The following is a 17,929-nucleotide window of genomic DNA, read 5'->3' on the forward strand; positions in this document are numbered from 1 at the left end:
ATCATGTTATTTCACTTATGCCATTTACATCACCAACTTATTTTTATTTTTATTTTTTAAGTAATTATGTTAAAAAAAAAAACTGTCTTACATAGCTCACTTAATTTTTATGTTGACATGATGACATGCAATTGTTATTCGTCCGTATGTTGACATTTTGCTTACATGTGTTTTTAATTACAAATAACATAATTTTAAAATGTTATTCTCTTAATTTGTTTTTGTTTATATCGTATGTGTGTGTGTGTGTGTGTATATATATATATATATATATATATATATATATATATATTATTCATCAATTGCATGAGTCTCGTCACAATTCACATGCATTTCCCTTCCATAGTTTGGACAACTCAACATGTTTTAGAAAGTGATCATGGTGGAGGTACAAGTATATGTGAAGTACAAGAGAAGGTATGATTGAATCTTATGGGAAATTGAGTGATTAAGGGAGGTATATATGGTAAACCTACCTATTGGGATTGATATATACATATTATAAATGACACACTTCCTTTCTATGGTGATTGTGTGGACCCAACTGTAGTGGTGTCGCTTATATGCCCCCGCAAGATAGATGATCTATCAGAGACTTTGATCTTGGACCTATTGTTGATAAATGGAGTCTTTGCCAAAGGCTTGGTAAGCATATCTTCTAGTTGATCTTGGGAGTGAATATGGAAGACTCGAAGAAGCCCAACTGATACTTGTTCTCTTACAAAGTGGTAGTCAAGAGCAACGTGTTTCATACGTGAGTGGTAGACTGGATTTGCACATAGATACATAGCATCTGTGTTATCACAAAATAGAGTTGGTGTGTGTTGATTATAGACACCTAGTTCTTTAAGGAGATTCTTCATCCACATGAGCTCCGCAAATAGATTAGCTAAGGCTTTGTATTCAGCTTTGGTGGAGGAGCGTGAGACGGATTTTTGACGAGTGGATTTCCATGAGACAATGTTGGTGCCGAAATAGAGAACATAAGTTGTTGTCGACCGACCGAGATCGTTGACCCCACCCTAATTAGAATCAAAGAAGTCCGAGAGGGTGAGTGGAGAGTTTTTTTTTAGAAAGAGACCATGATGAATAATGCCTTTTAGGTACCGTAGAACACGCTTTAAGGTTTGGTAGTGAGTCTATCTAGGAACATGCATAAACTAAGAGAGTTTGTTGATAACAAAGGATATATCTTGTCGGGTGAAAGCAAGATATTGAAAGGAGCCGATAAGTTTCCGGTAAGGAGTGACATTTACAGATGGAGAGGGATCATTTAGATATAATGGTCCCGTGGTGCTCAGAGGTGTGAGTACATCCTTAGCACCATCCATGTTGGATTGATGGAGAATGTCCTAGATGTGAAAGTTTTGGGAGAGAAATAGACCAATAGGGGTAGGAATGACTTCAACACCATGAAAATGATGAAGCATGCCTAGATCGTTGACACTAAACTTGTTGCTCAAGGCTTGAGTAAAGCGATTTAGAAAATTTGTATCGTTTCCTGTGAGAACGATGTCATCAACATAAACTAGGAAGTAGCATGTGATAGTGTTATGTTGATAGATGAAGAGAGATGCATCGATGAGAGACTTGCGGAATCCAAATTGAAGTAGGAAGGTTGTGAGTTCTATGTATGTAACATCCATAAAATTCATGAAAAATTTAAACTTTTTAAACATTCCAAAACCATCCATTGTTTACAAATTGTTTTCAAAATAGTTTAACATCAGAGAAATCCTAGAAATCAGAACATAAAATGTGAGGAGGTGCACGATCAAGCCTTTGCTTTCCCAAGAGCATCCGATGTACCTAAAATAAAATCCACAACTGTAAGCGAGAATCTTAGTGAGCCCTTAAAATACTGATAGATAAGAAATAGCACATATACAAATAATAGCATGTATTGGGTCCGATCCTATAAAGATTGGATTACCCCCAAGCCCACAACATGAGTCTGGCTTGCCTAACGGACCCAAAACTCATTTCTGGCTTACTCCCGAGCCCACAACATAAGTCTAGCTTGCCCCGAGGGCCTACAAATTATGTTTAGATATCTCCCTCAGTCCTTGGAGTAGAATACAAAAGTTTAGCCCACAGTACGAGTATGACATGCCCTGCGCAACCCTTAGCTTGTATTTGGAATGCTCAAGAGTCCTCAATATGAGTCTGACATGCCTTACCCGACCCTCAGCTCATATCTGGCATACTCCAAGGTTTTGTTGGCTACCGCACGGAGCAGTACTACCTCAACCCATCCCACACAACATGTCGACATGTAATAGATAAATACATATACAGATAATCAGACAGTATCATGGGTAGTCCTACAGATCTACCATATTAACATATCAAACTAGCATGCATATCTAACTCATACTCGAAATATCAATAACTACTAGGATGTCAATCCAATGGGCCAACCTTGGTGCCTTCGACCACTTAGTATAGTGAGGAAAACTCACCTCACAAGTAGAACTAACTGACAAGATCTAACTCTCGAATCATAGCTCCGAGCTTAACCACCTACAACCACCATGTGTCTAACTCCATCAAAATCCCGAATTCCCAAAAATACCCGCAAAGTCAAACTTAGTCAGCCATGGTCAAAGTCAATAGTTAACAGTCAAGGTATGCAGTCCATGTTAACCCAATTCGTCGAGTGCATCTTCTGACTCATCGGGTTTCTTCATGTCTTAGAACAATCTGGAAAAACTTTAGCTAACTCGCCGAGTTATTTCATCAATTCGTCGAGTTCATTCAGCACCCAAAAGGTGGGAAAACTTGATCCAACTCGTCGAGTTCTTCAGTATCCAGAAAGCGGGAAAATCCTCACCAACTCGTCGAGTTCACAGAGCAATTCGTCGAGTTCTTCCTAGATTTTATGCATTCAGACACTTCCAAGCGAGTCTAATGCTCCAAACTACCGATTTGGTCCCCTAGGACTGAGATACCACGTAAAGTAGCTAACTTTATGTCCATGCACGACATCAAAGGAGCCAAAATAGTCAATTAAGGCTTATCAAGGGACTTAGGACATGAAAGAGAGCCAAGACTTGATAAAGTTGGCAACTTCAAGTCTATGGAGGCCATGAGATGTCCAAATCTAAAGTCTTAGCTTCATGACATGCTTAAATTCAAGATTGACCCCGAAATAAGCTAATAATGGCCATAAAGTTTCAAAAGAAGAGATCTAAGAAAAGGATGATCAAGATAATGACTTTATACCTCCTAGTAGCTGCAACAACACTGAAAATATCGGATCTAGAGCTCATCTCTTCAGCTATGCACCACCAACTTCAAGTCCTTCAAGAAAACCACAGAAGAACACTCTAAAAACTCACATGTGCTCAAAATGGGGAAAGGGGCGCGATTAACGTTTACTCTGGACTGAGGGGACGGTGAGGGAGGCCAAAAATGAGTCATAAGTTCTTTAAATAGGGTGCAAAACCCTAAAAATTAGGGTTTTATAAACATCTGTCAACTCATCGAGTTTTTCTAAACAACTCTTCGAGTAGAGAGCTTCCAACACGCCGAGTCTGATTCCATCAAGTCGTCGAGTTCCAAAGAATAATTCCTATTTAAAGCGATAAATATCATACCTAATATTCAATATGTTACAACTCTCCCCCAGTTGAACTAGGCTTCGTCCTCGAAGCCTGTTGCAGTGAACAGATCCGGATAATGCTCCTGCACTCAGCCCCCCGACTCCCAAGTCCACTCGGATCCCCTCCAATGTTGCCAATGTACCTTTACCAAAGGTATCTTCTTATTGCGCAAGAATTTTATCTTCCTCTCTATGATAGCTACTGGCCTCTCAACATAATTCAGGGGCTCGTCGATCGGAATGTCATCCAATGACACTATCGCCTCCTCGTATAATATTCACTTCTACAAATGAAAAACGTGTAAAGTACTATGAATCTTACGGATCTCCTCCGGAAGGTCTAGTCTATACGCCACTTTACTAACCTTGGAAATAATCCAAAATGGCCAAATATAACGGGGACCCAACTTTCCCCTCTTATTGAAGCGGATCACACCCTTCCAGGGTGAGACCTTTAGCAACACCATATTACCGATATGAAACTCCAACTCGGATTAGCATCGGTCGGCATAACTTTTCTGCCGCCTCTGAGCAGTCTGCAATCACTACCTGATCTGATAAATCTACTTGGTAGTGTGCAGAACCACCTCGATCTGTCCCATGACCCGATGACCAACCTCGCCTCAACAAACTGGGGTACGACATCTTCGCCCATACAACAGATCGAAAGGTGGAGCACCAATATTGGAGTGAAAGTTGTTGTTGTAGGAGAACTCTACAAGGGGTAGGTAGGAGTCTCAACTACCACCAAAATCAATGACGCTTCCCCTTAACATATCCTCGAGGGTCTGAATGGTCTGCTCGCTTTGGCCGTCTGTCTAGGGATGGTAAGCGGTGCTAAAATGCAGTCTTGTGCCATGTTCCTCATGGAACTTCTTTCAGAAATGGGAGGTGAATCGAACATCACGGTCTAAATCAATAGAGACCGATACCCTATGGCGAGCAACGATCTCGCAGATATACATATCGGCCAACTTCTCGAACGAAAAACTCTCCCGAATTTCTATAAAATGGGCACCCTTGGTCAATCGATCCACTATAACCCATATAACATCATATCCCTTCATCCTCCTCGACAACTTGGTGATAAAATCATCGTGATCTGCTCCCATTTCCATATGGGAACCTCCAGAGGCTGCAGCTTGCCATTCGCCCTCTGATGCTTGTCCTTGACTATCATGCATGTCAAGCACCTCTTGACGTACCAATCGATCTCTCTCTTCATGCACAACCACCAGTAACTCAACCTCAAATTCTGGTACATCTTGGTGTCCCCCGAGTGAATGGAAAAAAGTGACTTATGAGCCTCCTCCGGTACATCCTATCTGACCCCACCAGACATCAGATCCCACACCCAACCGCAACAGGTCAACAACCCATCACTATCCCGCACGAATCTGGTGATCTCGCTTGTGATCCTCTTAATTTTCCAAATTTCCTACCGCACACCCTCAGTCTGAGCTTCTATGATCAAGCTCACGAGTGGAGAGTCCACATAAATTGTAACATACACGTTTTGAAATCATGTTTTGTAATGAATAATATTATGAAATATTATGTGATATTGAGTATTGAGTTCTAACATATAGTTTTTACTGGAATTGAAGTAAAACTATGTTTAGAATCACTCATAAAATATTAGAAGTCTTATGAGATTCCAATCAAAAGTCAAATATCAAAATTTAACGAAACTATAAAAATTTAAATAAGTAAAATTTTATTGTTGAAAGTTGTAAAGAATCTCGTTAGAAACATTTAGGCGAAAACCTCATCGAAATCCGAGCTATAACAAAGAAGTTATGACACCTTGAAGTTTCGTGACAGAATCGGCACGATGCCGAATGACGTAAAAATTGAGTTTTCGATAAACTACTTTTTAGCCCTTATAATCTAAATGAAAGTTATAGTATTCGTTAAACCGAAAATTTTCATAAAAATAACGTCTAAATCTGACTTCGTATGAGGAAATTATGATTTTTCTAAATTTCGGATTAGTAGTAGACAACTAACAACTCGAAATAAAGATCGAGTGATTATTTAGCCGACGCAACCTAAAAGAGAATTGAAGGTCTCGTCAATAGTAGTACAATAGTAAAAATACAGATGAAAACAGATATCAGATGAATAAGTTATGAATTTTTAACGGACTTTTCCTGTCCCGACCCGTTTAAAATATAACATAACAAATAAAGTCAAAATTAGCTGACGGAGTCTAAATGAAAGTTGTATAGCATAATTTCACATATGCGTTCATATAAAGAATGTCAAAAACGGAGTTTGTATGCAAAAGACATGAATTTTACAAGTTTTTGGCACAACTATTGAGGCTAGTTCGAAGAGGTACGCCCCGCGTACAAAGTTACGCCCAATGTTCGCATGCAAGGCCTCAGATCAACCACGTCCTTCTCTTTTCACACGAAGCACCACATATGAGCCCGGGTTCCGATCAGACAACTCCTCACAAGTACGCCCCGTGTACTGAGCCGCCTCGCAGTACGCCTAACATACAGAGGACTTACGCTCAACATAGTCAGCAACTTCGGTCCCCTATAAATAGAGACCGAGGGTCTATAGATTTATGTTACATTTTCTTATATCTTTCACCCTCCGTCATCCTTTTAGCATACTTTTGACCCCTCCCCCCTGAATCCTTGGTATCAACCCCGACACCCGAAGCAAGTCCAGACACTCCGAAGTTCCCGAGAAAATCATATTTTCTAGCCGAAACTCTGCCCGAGTAAGACCGGTTTTCAACTAAAATTCCCAGTTTCGTCACAAAAAGTTATATTTAGAGATGAAGTTATCATTTAATCCCGATTTTCAACTAAAATTCCGGGTTTTCAACTAAAAAGTTATCATTTAATCCCCGATTATTTCACGGTGAGTTTCAATATAGGGATAATTGTATGTTATGTGTTATATGTTCAATGTGCTTTCCCATGTTATTATGATAATGAGTTATACCTTAGACCACAAAGTGTATGACATAAGCATCACTTGGGTACAGGTATGTAGCCTTTGGCCATGAAGTGTATGACATAAGCACCACTTTGGTATTGATAGAATGCTAAGATAGGGTTTAAAGCTTGTGTATTTTAGCAAAATGATATTATGAAATTATATTATCTACGCCACTTGGGCTGAAGTATTATTGATGTATATCAAGTATTGAAATTGTTATGTCTCATTGATTACAAATCTTTGAATCAGATCAATCATTGATATGGAAAGCCTATCATATGATACTCATTTGTCTTTCTTGTTCTTTGTCCCTCTTTGTTTATGTTATATTGATATGTATATGGCATAATGTCATATTGTAACTGTCATTGAACTCACTAAACATCACTCGCTTATCCCTCTCAATGTTTAAACTATTGCAGGTGATAAGCATCTAGTATAGTCATGTACTGGTAGATGATGTAGAATATATAATATTATAGGTTTTGTATTGTATTCCTGGGGAAATATGTAATATATATATATATATATATATATATATATATATATATATATATATATATATATATATGTAACTTTGTAAAAATCTTAATAGCCGGTTGGTATGCAGTTTATGTAAATAAACTATTAATGTAAAATATTGTTTTATGAATATGAATGTAGCATGTTTTGGAGTAACAATGTCTTTATTATGAAGGTTTTGAGTCTTTCAGAAATCCTCATACACGATACTGAAACTGAAGATCCAGCCGACTTGTGGCTCAAGACATCCGCCACCACATTCGCTTTACCTGGATGGTAAAGGATCTCGCAGTCATAATCCTTAACTACGTACAACCACTTGCAATGTCTTATGTTAAGGTTTGACTGATCCATGACGTGTCTCAAGCTCTTGTGGTCTGTGTAGATGGTACATCGGACCCCAAATAGGTAATTCCTCCAGATCTTGAGGGCAAACACTACCGCTCCCAACTCAAGATCATGAGTGGGATATCTCCTCTCATGCAGCTTCAACTGTCGCGATGCATAGGCTATCACTCGTCCCCTCTGCATGAGGATCACTCCCAATTCTGTGATAGATGCATCATAGAAAACCACAAAATCCTCTAATCCCTCCAGGAGGGTCAAGACTGGAGCCTCACATAGTCATTGTCTAAGGGTCTCAAACGCTGTCTGCTGCTCAGGGACCCACCGGAAATCTACCCCCTTCATCGTCAGACGCGTGAGGGGTACTAAAATTTTAGAGAAATCCTTAATAAATCTCCGATGGTACCTTGCCAAACCCAGAAAACTCCTAATATCTGAGGGAGATTTTGGGACCTCCCACTGCATCACTACCTTGATTTTGGCCAGTTCGACCAAAATCCTCTCCTGGTTAACGAGATGTCCAAGTAATTGAACCTCTCACAACCAAAACTTACATTTCAAGAACTTGGCATAAACTGGTTCTCACCTCAGAACTCCCAGAAGCTCATGAAGATGCTCCTCATGCTGCTCTCTGGTCTTGGAATACACCAATATATCATCAATGAACACAATAATTGACCGATCGAGCATCGGCCTGCATACCCAATTCATTAGGTCCGTGAATACTATTGATGTGTTGGTGAGCCCAAACGGCATCACCACGAACTCGTAATGTCTGAAACGAGTCTGAAACACGGTCTTCTCCACGTCCTCCTTCCCCACCCTGACCTGATGGTACCTGGACCTCAAATCTATTTTGTACAACCATGATGCTCCTTGTAACTGATTGAAGAGGTCAACTATCCGTTGGAGGGGATAACGGTTTCTTCATTGTCAACTTGTTCAACTCTCGGTAGTCAAATACACGTACGGTGTGAACCATCCTTCTGCTTGACAAAGAGAATCGACGCTCCCCACTGAGAACTGCTCAGAAAAATGAACTACTTGCCTAGCAGCTCCTGTAGCTGAGATGACAACTCCTGCATCTCTGGTGGTGCTAATCGGTAAAACGCCTTGGCAATAGGAGACGTATCTGGCACAAGGTCAATCCTGAACTCGACCTATCACTCAAGAGGCATTCCGGGTAACTCCCCCGGAAACACATCAATAAAATCTCTAACAACTGGAACATCAGAAACCGAGACCTGATCCCTGACCCGTGTATCCACCACATACGCCAAATAACCCGCGCACTCGTGTTGAATATACCATAGATCCTTGGCAGCTGAGCAAAACCCTAAACCCAACTTGGTGCCCTCACCATTGATAACCAGTTCTCCCTCACTTGGGGTTCGAACTACCACACAATGACCCTAACAATCGATCATGGCACTGAAATGACTGAACTAGTCCATTCCCACTATGACACAAACATCCCCCATGAGAATCAGAATCAAGTCAATCGGAAGAAGACACCCCAAAGATCTCTAGAATGCAATTCTGATAAACTGATGAAGCAGAAACTCCGTGCTCATTGGCGATGGAGACTCGCAATGGATATTCTAGCTCTCCTAAAGGCAAACCAAACTCCTTGCTAAACGATCGAGAGACAAATGATCAACTGGCCCCCGAGTCAAACATTACAAGAGCAGTCAAGGAATTCACTAAAAATGTACCTAGCATAGGTACAGACGTATGAGTATACAATAAACATAATCAATAAGATAAGGAATAGAAACATACCAGCCACCACATCTGGTGATTTCCTAGCCTCCTCGTCAATGAGTTGGAACGCATGTCCCCAAGCCCTCGGGGGATCTACTCTACCCTGACTCCCGTCAGTAATCCTGAAAGTAGCCGGCATTGGAGCCTATGTCGGCCTGGCAGCAAGCAATGAACAGTTGGCCTTCACATGGCCAACCCGGTTGCAATGATAGCAAATCTTGGATCTGAGTGTTGGGGTCGGTTGGCGGCAATCCCTAGCCATATGACCCTGGCGGCTACAATTGTGGCACCTATATGATAACCGACAAGTACCCTCGTGCGCCTTGCCACACTAACCACAAGTGCGGCCCTTCCAGCCCCCAAATCTTGTATCAGCGGTCTTAGACCACTTTAGCGCAACCTTTGACTGTGTTGGGACTTGCCTATGCTCCCTTAACCGAAGCTCGATCTCTAGCTCACGCCACCTAGAGGTCTCATGTAACTCCAACAATGTATCACAACGTTGGGTAGCAATGAACTGTCTGATGTCTGTCTGAGCATGCTACGATAACGAGCCATATGAGCCTGCTAGGAAGCAAAATTCGGGAAAACATCGCTCTCTCAGTAAACATCCGGGTGATCTCCGACATCGACTCCGTAACCAGTCTCAAATCCAAAAACTCCTGAGCCACCCTCTTGTGCTCAACCCGAGGAATGTAGCGATCATGGAACAACTCCCCGAATTGATCCCATGATACTACAACTCTCTTCTCATTAGAATACGACCCTGTAACAAGCCTCCACCAATCCTTCGCTCCGGACCTTAGCATGTTCATAGCGCACCTGACCTTCTGGTCAGCAGGGCATGAACACGTGAAAAGGCATCCCCCCACGTCAGATAGCCACTACATGGATATGATTGGGTCCTTGATTCCATCAAAAGTTGGGGGCTTCGTGTTATCATAGTCCGAATATTGAAAGGTCCGACCAGCCCCACCGCCTACAGTTGCTACGGCTGCGTAAGCTGTCTCAACAATGACTGCATAGCGCTCATCGAAACACTGCACCATAGCGGTCTTAATAGACCCAAACATCTCTGGCAACTCGGGCTGGAAAAGTGCATTAACCTCATCATGCAGGATTTCCCAAATCCTGGCAACTTACTCATTTGGTCTCATCTGACCTATGGTCCCTGACGATGCTAGCCCACCCTAACTGCCAACTCCTGATCCTAACCCGGATCTGGTCACAAATCGCCTCGTAACCACCATACTAAAAATACACCAGGAAAATATCAGATAATCCACATAAACAATGGGGAACCAACTCCCAACAAAACCTTAGGGGTTGTGACTTCCTTGCTACGTGTATGGGTCCTGTGCTTTCAGTAGTACGGGCCCATACTAGCTTCCACACTATGACATTCCCAAATTCACGACCATAAAAGACCGATTTGTTTATGTTTTATTTGAAAATCAGAGTATCCCTTTAAAGAAAAATGTTGCGGAATTTGTTCCTTATAAAACATGACAAGTACGTTATCAAAGCATTTCTGAACAAATGTATTTTATTCATTTTAAAACATTGGTATGTCATCATCAATATAGAAACATAAGCATAAACAGACCTTACATTAATTTACACTAGTGATTTACATCTCCTTAATCTCTCAGTGTAATGTAACTTCATATCGACACCTGTGATACAAATAAACTGAGTGGGTCAGGTTAGGAAACCTGGTGAGTACATAGGGATTTCAATCCTACAATGTTATATCATATATGTAATTTTGAACTCACAAAATATACAATTTCACCATATATAAGCAACTCTTACCCCACCCCGTCAATCCTTACAATGACACTATCGATACTCTCAGACCTTAAAATTTACCTCTTTACTTAATCCATACTCCCGGATTTAATCCATGTGCCCATTCCATACTCTCGGACAGGGGACATTTGTCTATGTCTAAATCCATACTCCCAGATTAATGACAAATAACTATGTCCTATCCATACACTCGGACTAAAGACAAATGACCATGTCTAGTCCATGCTCTCGGATCAATGACATATTTTTAAAGTTCTATTCTTCGTTTATATCTCACTCGTACTCAAGCAAAAGGGAATGGGTTTTTACCAAAAGGAGGAGCCGGTACAAGAAAGAAAACCAAGTTTGGAAGAGATGCTCACCAAATTTGTAGCTGCTTCAGAAAAGAGACACAGTGCTCATGATGCTGCAATCCAAGAAACAAAAACCATACTTAGAAATCAGCAAGCATCTATCCACAACATTGAGACGCAACTTGGGAAACTTGCTCAACAAATCAACCAAGGATCACCCGGAGAACTGCCTAGTAAAACCAAAAACAACCCACGAGGCGCACACATAAACATAGTCACAACAAGAAGTGGGAAGATAACCACTCCTCTAGCACCCATTCAGAATGAAGCACCCAAAGATTTGCACCAGGAGGACGCAGAAAAACGGGACCAAAACAAAATTCTGTAAGACACAGATACTACTCGCCGAGTCCAGAATATGGACTTGACGAGTCCATTTCAAAATTAGAAAGAAAACGTTTCTGAAAAAGCCTTTCAGCCTCTAATGCCATACTCGACCCGAGTTAAGAGGGAAAAGCAAGAAAAAGAGTGCCAGAAGTTTCTGAATCACATCAAACCTCTTGAAATCAACATACCCTTCATTGAAGCAGTCGCTCAAATGCCAACATATGAAAAGTTCCTCAAAGAGCTTCTCACAAATAGAAGGAAGATGGAGGAGGTGAAAGAAGTCATTCTTAATGAAAACTGCTCAACTGCCATGTTAAACAAATTACCAAAGAAGAAAGGTGACCCGGGAAGCTTGACTTTACCTTGCCAATTTGGCAACTTAGCCCCCATCCATGCATTGGCTGATTCGGGAGCAAGTGTGGACCTCATGCCCTACTCATTCTTTAAGAAATTATATCTCCTGGAACCAAGGCCAATTCGCATGGCAATCCACTTGGCAAACAAGACTATCACATTTCCAAGAGGAATATGTGAGGACCTATTGGTTAAGGTGGACAAGTTTGTATTTCTTGCAGATTTTATAATTCTAGACATGGAGGCGGATCCTCAAGTCCCGATCATCCTTGGAAGAACCTTCCTCAACACGGCAAGTGCTATAGTGGACATAAGAGACTCGAAGCTTACTTTACGGGTAAGAGAAGATTCAGCCACCTTCGGGGTTGATCAAGCTATGAAGCATGCGAGGAATAGTGATGACATGGTGTTCTCGATATATATGTTTTATGAGTTGATGGAAGAGTGTGATAATGAAGATTCCAACAAGTACACTGTCTTTGATGAAGAATTCGATGCTGAAAAAGACCTAATGGAGATTGAGAGGCTGCTGGAAGAAGCGGAATATGAAGAACTAATAAGGCAATATGATAAAGCTACTTGGCGAGTAGGGCCGATCTACTCGCCAAGTTCATGTGTAGAAAAGGTCGAAGTCGTTAATTCAGCCTCTCACTTACCGAGTTCCTTTCCTGTACTCGGCGAGTCCAACATGCAAAACCGAAAAACAGAGCTAAAAACGTTACTAGATCAGTTGGAGTATGATTTCCTTGAAGATGGCCATCCAAAGCCAATTATAATAGCCTCTGACTTCTCCGAATCTGAAAAAGAAGCACTAGCTCAAGTATTAAAGAAGCGAGAACGGGCCATAGCATGGAGCATTACCGACATCAAGGGAATAAGTCCCTCCCATTGTTCACACAAGATTAACCTGGAAGAAGGAGCCAAGCCGGTTGTATAACACCAGAGAAGATTAAACCCAAATATGCAAGAAGTGGTCAAGATGTAAGTAGTCAAGCTTTTAGATGCGGGGATCATTTATTCTATTTTCGACAGACCGTGGGTTAGTCCGGTCCAAGTGGTGCCCAAGAAAGGAGAAATGACGGTCATAACCAACGAGAAGAATGAGCTTATTCTGACACGAACGGTAACCGGTTGGAGAGTGTGCATTGATTATCGAAAGCTAAATGATGCCACTCATAAAGACCATTTTCCCTTACCTTTTATCGATCAAAATGCTAGAATGATTATCGGGCCATAGTTTCTATTGTTTCTTGGACGGATTTTCGGGTTATTTCCAAATACCCATAGACCCCACGGACCAAGAAAAGACCACTTTGACTTGCCCAAGTGGGACTTTCGCTTATCGATGCATGCCCTTTGGGATATGCAATGCACCCACGAGATTTCAACGGTGCATGACAGCCATATTCCATGACATGGTGGAAAAATTCATGGAAGTCTTTATGGATGATTTTTCTGTTATTGGATCTTCCTTCCATGATTTTCTCACTAACCTTGATTTGATGCTTGCTAGGTGTGAAAAGACCGACTTAGTTCTTAATTGGGAGAAATGTCACTTTATGGTCAATGAGGGTATAGTTCTAGGCCACAAGATTTCCAAATCAGGAATTGAAGTGGATCGGGCAAAGATTGACACCATTGCCAAATTACCTCCACCAACTAATGTAAAGGGCATTAGAAGTTTTCTTGGACACGCGGGTTTTTACCTGTGTTTCATAAAAGATTTTTCTAAAATAACTAGACCTCTAACACAATTGCTTTTAAAAGATGCACCATTCCATTTTACTAAAGAATGTTTAGAGGCGTTTGAACTCCTGAAAGATAAACTGACTAATTCCCCAATCATTATTACCCCAAATTGGGAGTTACCATTTGAAATTATGTGTGATGTTAGTGATTTTTCCTTAGGAGCTGTTCTCGGTCAAAGGGTTAATAAGCATTTTCGACCCATTTATTATGCAAGCAAAACTCTAAATCCGGCCCAAGAGAATTACACCACCACTGAAAAAGAATTATTAGTTGTGGTGTATGCCTTTGATAAATTCTGCCCTTACTTAGTTTTATCTAAAACAACTGTTTTTACTGACCACTCTGTTATCAAGTATTTGTTTGCCAAGCGGGATGCCAAGCCGAGATTGATACGATGGGTTCTACTTCTTCAAGAGTTTGACATTGAGATACGCGACAAGAAGGGAATGGAGAACGTGGCAGCCGACCACTTCGAGGCTTGAAAACCCGCAATTGCAAGAAGATAGACTTGGAGATGACTTCTCGAACGAATACATAATGGTGACCACAGGAGAAGAGCCATGGTTCTCGGACATAGCTAATTATTTAGCAAGAAAATACATCCCAAAAGATCTTACCCGCCAACAAAAGAAGAAATTCTTTTCAGAAATAAAATATTACTTTTAGGATGAGCCTTATCTTTTCCGAAGTTGCGCGGACGGAATCATACGAAAATGTGTGTTTGGGAATGAAAGCTGACAAATCTTGGAGCATTGTCATAGCGGGCCCACTAGTGGACATCATGGAGCACACTACACTGCTAAGAAGATCTTTGATATTCGGTTTTATTGGCCCACAATTTTTAAGGATGCATCCCAATTTGTCAAAGAATGTGATGCATGTCAAAGAGCGGGAAACATTTCATCCCGAAATGAAATGTCACAACAAAGTATTCAAGTGTGCGAGGTGTTTGATGTTTGGGGGATAGATTTCATGGGACCATTTCCCATGCCAAAAAGCAACAAATACATATTAGTGGCGGTGGATTATGTATCCAAATGGGAGGAGGTACAAGCATTACCAACTAATGATGCTCGGGTGGTGGTGCGATTTTTGAAGAAGGTATTTTCAAGATTTGGAGTCCCAAAAGCCCTTATAAGTGACAGAGGCACTCATTTTGCAAATGATCAGCTAGAGAAGGTGTTAAGGAAATATGGGGTAACTCATAAATTCTCTACATCTTACCATCCACAAACGAGTGGGTAAACCGAAGTGACCAATAGAGCCTTAAAGAGAATCTTGGAAAGATCGGTAGTGAGCAATCAGAAAGAGTGGTCGGACAAGCTAGATGATGCACTTTGGGCCTTCCAAACAACTTTCAAAACACCTATTGGTACTACACCATATAGGCTAGTTTATGGAAAGCAAATTCATTTACCGGTAGAGATCGAGCATAAAGCTTTTTGGGCTTTAAAAATGTGTAACTTCAACATCGCGGAGCTCAAGAACAACTGGTTGATGCAAATGAATTCTCTTGAGGAACTTAGACATGATGCTTATACTAGTTCTATAATATATAATGAGAAAACTAAAAGTTGGCATGACAAGAGGATCAAGAGTAATAAAGAGTTTCATGAAGGGTAAAATGTGTTACTTTTTAATTCAAGACTAAAACTTTTTCCGGGCAAACTCAAGTCAAGATGGGATGGTCCTTTTCTAGTAAAGAAGGTGTTTCCACATGGTGCTATAGAGTTAATATCAAAAGATGGTACCCCTTTCAAGGTAAATGGACATAGAGTGAAAAGATAAGAAGAAGGAGTCCCAAGGAATGAAGACATAGAAGAAGGGCTACTGCTGGAGGGAATGGCAGAAACGTAGCAGGGGAGAGTCCAGCTAATGACTCTTTCAAAAGAAGCGCTTCCGGGAGGCAACTCGCGTTTAGAGTTTGCATTTCTTTTCCCTTTATTTTCTTTTTAATTTCTTAGGTTCTGTTTTATTTTCATTCTTCCTCTGAAAATATGTTTTAAATGATTGCTTGAGGGCAAGCATTGCCTAAAGTGTGGGCTGGTGTGTTAAAAATAAAAAAAAATTAAGTTTTTCTAAATCTGCAAGACTTACTCGCCGAGTTTATACGCATACTCGACGAGTCCATCTTAAAAAACCCAGAAACTCGTGAATACATGGACCTACTCGGCGAGTAGAAAATTTACACAGGTAGTTTCTAATCTGTAACTAAGGGTTTTCACTCATTCTAAACATTACCCTCATACTCGTCGTGCATATCTACTCTTAAGCCATTTCTTCCAAAAAAAATTTTGTTGAATCTCCATCTTTGAAGCAAGAAGGTATGAATTTTACTCCCAATACTTGTTAAAGGTTAAAGCTTTATCAAATTTTATCCCTTATTTCACCCAAAACTTGGATTTGGGGTTTCCTCAATTTGTAGGGTTTTTAATTTAGTAGGAATTAGGAGGTTTTAAGCAAAATTTCTTTTGGATTTGTGCTTTATAGACTTGGTACAGCAAACCCCAATGAAGAATAAGTTGTTTTTACGGACCTATAATGGTTCAATGATAATCTGGTCCCGAAGTTCTTCCTACTCGCCGAGTAGTTCTTGAACTCGGCGAGTAGGTGTTTTGACAGATCTGTATTATTGAAATTTAATTGTTGGGTGTTGTTTTTTTGTGCTTTCTTAATGTTATTTTGTAGGAACCATGTCCAGGAGAGGCCAAACTTCACATGGCGGAAGCCAAGGAGACATCCCGTGGCTTTCTTTTCGCTAAATCACCTCTAAATCTACACAAGCACACGCTATAAACAGGCTGGAAGCGTTGAAGCAAAAGGAGATCCACCTTCCTAATGCCATAAACTGGGACTGGTTGGGAAAAGTCGGGTTGGGTGAGGAACTAACGCCGTACTTGATAAAGGATTGTGATGTGGGAGATTCCACCATCATTTGAGATGGATGGCTACAATTGTTCGAAATCCAAGAACCGGTTTACGTGGAATTGTGTTGGGAATTTTTTGCTGCCATTTCATTCCGGGGTGGTAGTGAGTATTACAATCCCAATATTATTTCATTTTCACTCGGTGGGGAGCTGCGACAATGCAGCATGGCTGAGCTTTCGTGAAGGATTGGCATTTATGACCAAAGTCCCTTGCTAAATGAAGACTTCGAAATCTTTTTGGAGCAGTGCCACAAAGACCTCCCCGAAGAGGTTGTTGCTTCCATTTGGTGGAACACTATTGCCAACCAAGTGTACATTCCATCTTCCATGTAGGAGGGCCACATCCGTTCACCAGTTCACCGCCTTATTGCCAGCACGATCAACATGCAGAAAGACGATGATAAAGTCCCGACACTTGATATCTTCTATCATTGGAGCATTATTACTCCCGATGTTTTCTGCAACCTTCCTTACTGCCTGACTAAATATCTCGCGGACGGGGCAGTCAAAGACAAAGTGACCTCCAAAATTAATGGAGGGATGTTCATTACTAGACTCGCGAGATCATACGGGATTTTTGATTTGCAGGAAGCAAGGGCATTAACCGTCATTTCTCCCCTCCTTTCAACATTACTTTATATAGGAGGGCACAAATTATGGAAAAATTAGGAGATTCTTATGCCATTCCACGTGAGGATGAGGCAGTGATTCCCGAGGAGCCGGGGTGGCGGGTGAGGCAAAGGAGCGAAAGGATCCGAGAAGATCCACCGGTTATTCTGGTGGAGTATGAGAATGACGGGTGGAATCAAGTTGAGTACTGTCGATACTTGGATGATATTGGGAGAGGTGTAAATTACAACAATCAATCGTTTGAATACCTCTTCCAACAAATGAATATCGCCCCGAGACCTGGACCCAGTTATCCTTATATTATGAATTGGGAGGAGAAGATGCACAGGAACAATGAAGAGGGAGGAAGTGGTGCTGGGGGAGCTAATATGGACGAGGAAGATGGAGATTTGGTTGTTTTGTGATTTTTATTTGTTTTTATTATGTTTGGTTTTGAAACGTTGTTGAAATTGGATGATCGTTTTTTTTAGGATTTTTGTTTTGGTTGCTTTCACTCGTGGTTGCATTTTTCAGGTTTAAAGGTTAGGATGCATTTAGAGTCTTAAGGGTCAAGATTCAAGTGAGGAATGTTTTGAAAGAGA

General features: G+C 41.0%; 1 pseudogene; it reads left to right on the forward strand.

Annotated features, from left to right (window-relative positions):
* Positions 1-14,273, forward strand: part of LOC145008255 (uncharacterized) — a 223,153-nt pseudogene extending 208,880 nt beyond the window's left edge.
* The last annotated feature ends 3,656 nt before the right edge of the window (positions 14,274-17,929 follow it).

Source organism: Lactuca saligna, chromosome 1, assembly GCF_052625555.1.
Source record: "Lactuca saligna cultivar CGN05327 chromosome 1, ASM5262555v1, whole genome shotgun sequence".
Taxonomy (NCBI): domain Eukaryota; kingdom Viridiplantae; phylum Streptophyta; class Magnoliopsida; order Asterales; family Asteraceae; genus Lactuca; species Lactuca saligna.